This window comes from Haematobia irritans, chromosome 2, assembly GCF_050003625.1.
Source record: "Haematobia irritans isolate KBUSLIRL chromosome 2, ASM5000362v1, whole genome shotgun sequence".
NCBI classification, from domain to species: domain Eukaryota; kingdom Metazoa; phylum Arthropoda; class Insecta; order Diptera; family Muscidae; genus Haematobia; species Haematobia irritans.
Genome location: NC_134398.1, coordinates 15966079 through 15971940, shown reverse-complemented (window position 1 = coordinate 15971940; position 5862 = coordinate 15966079).

Genomic DNA, 5862 nt, shown 5'->3' with positions numbered 1-5862 from the left:
CCCTGGTCATATGAATGCAAATCGGACGGAAGATATATATGGGAGCCATATCTAAATGTGAACCAATTTCAACCGAATTTGGCACAATTACCGATACTACTTAACGTACTCCTTGTGCGAAATTTAAAGCAAATCACGGCAAAACCCTGGATTTTGAGGCCATATAAGTTCAAATAGAACGAAATATATATATGTAAGTTATATCTAAATCTGAATCGATTTTGACCATATTTGGCACATACAATAGTATCGGTAAAAGTACCGTTTGTGCACAATTTGAATTAAGCCAGGGCAAAACTCTGGCTTTTGGGACCATATAAGTCCAAATCGGGCGAAAGATATATATGTGAGCTATATCTAAATCTGAACTGATTTTAACAAAATTTGACAGACTTAACGATACTATTAAACGTACCCCTTGTGCAAAATTTGAAGCAAATCACGGCAAAACTCTGGCTTTTGTGGCCATATAAGTTCAAATCGGAAGAAAGATATATATGGGAGCTATATCTAAATTTGAACCGATTTCAATCAAATTTACCATTCATTGGTAGAATATCAATTCTACCCTCTGTGCAAAATTTAACGAAGATCGGTAGCAAACTTTGGCCTCTGTGGTCATATGAGTCTAAATCGGACGAAAGATATATATGGGAGCTATATCTAAATCTGAACCGAGTTGGCTGATATTTTGCAAGATTTTCGAGATTCATAAAATATTTGGATGTACGGTATTTCAAGAAAATCGGTTGATAAACACACTAACTATGACCAAATCGGGGATAAATATATATGGCAGCTATATCTAAATCTGAACCGATTTTTTCCAAAACCAATAGCGATTGTCTTTGTCCCAAGAAACGGCCCAATGCCAAATTTGAGGACGATCGGACTTAAATTGCGAGATGTACTTTGAACACAAAATTACATATACAGACAGACGGACGGACAGACAGACAGACAGACAGACGGGCATCGCTAAATCGACTCAGAATTTAATTCTAAGCCGATCGGTATACTAAAAGATGGGTCTATGACCACTATTTCTTGGCGTTACATACAAATGCACAAACTTATTATACCCTGTACCACAGTAGTGGTGAAGGGTATAAAAATGTTTAGAAAATTTTCTATAGAAATAAAATTTGAAAAAGTTTTCTATAAAAATAAAATTTTGGGAAAATTTTTTGTAGAAATGAAATTTTGAGAAAATTTTTTATAGAAATAAAACTTTGACAAAATTTTCTATAAAAATAAAATTTTGAAAAAATTTTCCACAGAAATAGAATTTTGACAAAACTTTCTATAGAAATAAAATTTTGCGAAAATTTTTTTATAGAAATAAAATTTTGCGAAAATTTTTTTATAGAAATAAAATGTTTGCAAAATTTTCCATAAAAATAAAATTTTGAACAAAATTTCTGTAGAAATAAAATTTTGAGAAAGTTTCCTTTAGAAATAAAATCTTGAGAAAATTTTCTATAGAAATAAAATGTTAACAAAGTTTTCTATTAAAATAAAGTTTTGAAAAAATTTTCCATTAAAAGTAAAACGTTAGAAAAATTTTCTATAGAACTAAAATTTTGACAAAAATTTCTATAGAAATAAAATTTTAACAAAAATTTTTATAGAAATAAAATTCGTTTTGTTTTGTTATTGTTGATTTATCCTTCAACCATTATTGGTAATTTTGGTTTAAGCTTTAAACCATGCTTTGAATAAACTACAAGTGTAGCTTAACCAACAGAGGAAAAGAATGTAAAATTTAGTTGAGCAAAGCCCTATAGACTCCAGGGTGGTTGGATGGACGCACGTTTCGGAATTACCACATTCCTCATCAGCACCCTCTACTTGCAGCAAAATAAGCCCCATACTCGCAGCAAAAGAAATAAAAATTTGAGAAAATTTTCTATAGAAATAACATTTTGAGATAATTTTCTATATAAATAAAATGGTGAGAAAATTGTCCATAGAAATTAAATTCTGGCAAAACTTGTTATAGAAATAAAATTTGCAGACAAATTTTAATAGAAACTTTTATAAAAGTTTCTATAAAAATAAAATTATGAGAAAATTTTTTATAGAAATAAAATTTTGAAAAATTTTTGTATAGAAGTAATATTTTGAGAAAATTGTCTATAGAAGTAAAATTTTTTTATAAAATTTTTCTAAAGATATACAATTTTTATAAAAGTTTCTATAGAAATAAAATTCTGATGACATTTTCTATAAAAAGAAAATTTTGAGAAAATTTTTTGTAGACATACAATTTTGAGAAAATTTTTTATAAAACTACAATTTTGAGAAAATCTTCTATAGAAATAAAATTTTGAGAAAAATTTCTATAGAAATGAAATTTTGAGAAAAAATATTCTATAGATACGCAAATTCTAGATTATGACTCTTCCTCCGATTTGAATTCTTGAGAACCCCAATTTTTATTTGATTTGGCCGAAATTGGTAATCTAGGGATATTTTAGGTCTACACACAGGATAACATACTTCCAAATGGTGTATGTCGGAAACGTAGATAGAGACCATATGGGAACATTTAAAGATAAAAAATGAGGCATAATAATGACATTATAATCTGTATATTAGAAAATATAAAACAAATTGAAGATTTTATTTGGCTAATTATACTTATTGCAAATGGTTGATTATTTCTTTAAGTCATCTTAAATATATTATGTCTTTATCTAAAAGTTTAACTACCAATAAGATTTCTTTGATTTCTCTTAGGTTATATGAAATTTCCTATATTCTTTAAGATCCAGAAAAATCAGTTAACTTAATGCTTCACGTAATATTATCAAATTATATGCTATCTTATAAAAAAAAAATAAAAACTTCACTTATATTTCTTCCAAGAACCTGTCATAGTAATCATTGTTAAGATATTACAAATATAAATTTATCTAATAATAATTATTATTATTTATTAAACTTTACGATTGATGCGAATTACTTCTTAACAAAAATTTTCTCCATAATTCCTTATCGCTCGTGAAGTTTAAGCAGCTTTGGCTTTGGCCAATCCAAGAATTCATATCATATCAAAAGTAATTTCGCAAATATCCACATTCATCTTCATTTGCTTTGGGGCCAGTTAATATTTCGTTAAACATGATATTTTGGGGAGCTTGCTGGTAGGCAGAGAGGGGGGTGGCATTATTATCTCTTTTTGTTGTCACTGTCTTCTTCGCTGAAATATTCGCTAATAAATTATGATCCTTCTAAAACAAAGCGATTATTATTATGATTATTATTGATGTTTTATTAAGCCCAAAGGTCATATCATATGTCCAACTTGGCCAATGGACAAATACCATCTAGCATGTCCTAATAGACTGCCCAAAAGTAGAAAAATGCCCACTGAAATACACTAAGGGATAAGTAACCCACACGCACAGTGGGAGACATTGTAAGGCAAAGATAATAGAAATTTCATTTTCGGTTTTGACCAGTTTGAGAAAATGGACATTTTCCCAATATTTTATTTTTATAAAAATTTTTGTCAAAATTTTATTTCTATTGAAATATTTGTCCAAATTTTATTTCTATAGACAATTTTGTCAAAATTTTATTTTTACAGAAAATGTTTTGTCAAAATGTTATTTCTATAGAAAATTTTGTGAAACATTTATTTCTATAGAAAATTTTACCAAAATTTTATTTCTATAGAAAATTTTTTAAAAAATTTTATTTCTATATAAATTTTGGCAAGATGTTATTTCTATAGAAAATTTTGTCGCAATTTTAATTCTAATGAAAATTTTGAAGTACAAACCAACAATAAAAAACAAAACACGAATGAAGTAAGAGGAAGCACGCTCAAACTAAACCCAGCCATCTGCACTCAAATCGATGATTTGACGGTGGCAAAGGAAAAGAGAGATGTTTGTATTTATTTCGGCATAAGCCGGCTATCATAAACATTTTTCGGAAGGTTCAAGTGTGGTTCACCTTGGGTTTAGTGAACTACCTGAATTTATTCTGATAATTGGTTGATAGTTTTGCTGCAAGTAGGGGATACTGATGAGGAATGTGATAATTCCAAAACGTGTGTCCATCCAACCATCTTGCAGTCTATAGGGCTTTGCCTAAATAAATATGACAAACATTCTTTTCCTCTGTTGGTTAGGCTACTCTTGTAGTTTAGTCAACAAAATGGTTTTAAAGCTGAGATCAACACAATAAAAAAAATTATTTTTAGAAAATTTTTCAAAATATTATTTTTATAGAAAATTTTTTCATAATTTTATTTCTATAAAAATTTTGTCAAAATTTTTTTCTATAGAAAATTTTGCAAAAATTTTATTTCTATCTATAAAAAATTTTGTCAAAATGTTATTTCTATAGAAAATTTTGTGAAATTTTATTCCTATAGAAAATTTTGCCATAATTTTATTTCTATAGAAAACTTTTTCTAAGTTTTATTTCTATAGAAAACTTTTTAAAAATTTAATATCTATATAAATTTTGTCAAAATGTTATTTCTATAGAAAATTTTGAAGTACAAACCAACAATAAAAAACAAAACAGGAATGAAGTAAGAGGAAGCACGCTCAAAATAAACCCAGCCAACTGCACTCAAATCGATGATTGGACGGTGGCAAAGGAAAAGAGAGATGTTTGTATTTATTTCGGCATAAGCCGGCTATCACAAACCTTTTTTCGGAAGGTTCAAGTGTGGTTCACCTTGGGTTTAGTGAACTGCCTGAATTTATTCTGTACTTTAATCAATGCATGGTTTTAAGCTGAAATCAAAAACAACAACAACAATAAAATTTTGACAAAATTTTCTATAGATATAAAATTTTAACAAAATTTTCTATGGAAACCTTATTTTGACAATATTTTCTATAGAAATAAAATTTATTCTGATAATTGGTTGATAGTTTTGCTGCAAGTAGGGGATGCTGATGAGGAATGTGGTAATTCCGAAACGTGTATCCATCCAACCATCTTGCACTCTATAGGGCTTTGCCCAAATAAATTTGACAAACATTCTTTTCCTCTGTTGCTTAAGCTACTCTTGTAGTTTAGTCAACAAAATGGTTTTAAAGCTGAGATCAACACAACAAATTGAATTTTATTTCTATAGAAAACATTTTCAAAATTTTATTTTTACCGAAAATTTTTTCTTAATTTTATTTCTATATAAATTTTGACAAAAATGTTTTCTATAGAAAATTTTGCAAAAATTTTATTTCTATCTATAAAAAATTTTGTCAGAATTTTATTTCTACAGAAAATTTTGTGAAATTTTATTCCTATAGAAAATTTTGCCAACATTTTATTTCTATAGAAAATGTTGCCAAAATTTTATTCCTATAGAAAACTTTTTCTAAGTTTTATTTCTATAGAAAACGTTTTCAAAATTTTATTTCTTTTTAAATTTTGTCAAAATTATAATTTTATAAAAAATTTTATTGCTATAAAAAATTTTGTCAAAATTTTGTATGTATAGAAAATTTTTTCAAAATTTTATTTGTATAGAAAATTTTGTCCAAATTTAATTTGCATAGAAAATATTCCTAAAATTTTATTTCTATAGAAAATTTTCTCTTAAACTTTTATATCTATAGAAAATTCTTTCAAAATATTTTTTTATATAAAATTTTGGCAAAATTTTATTTCTATTTAAAATTTTGTCAGAATTTTATTTCTACAGAAAATTTTGTGAAATTTTATTCCTATAGAAAATTTTGCCAACATTTTATTTCTATAGAAAATTTTGTCATAATTTTATTTCTATAGAAAACTTTTTCTAAGTTGTATTTCTTTAGAAAACGTTTTCAAAATTTTATTTCTATTTAAATTTTGTCAAAATTATAATTTTATAAAAAATTTTATTGC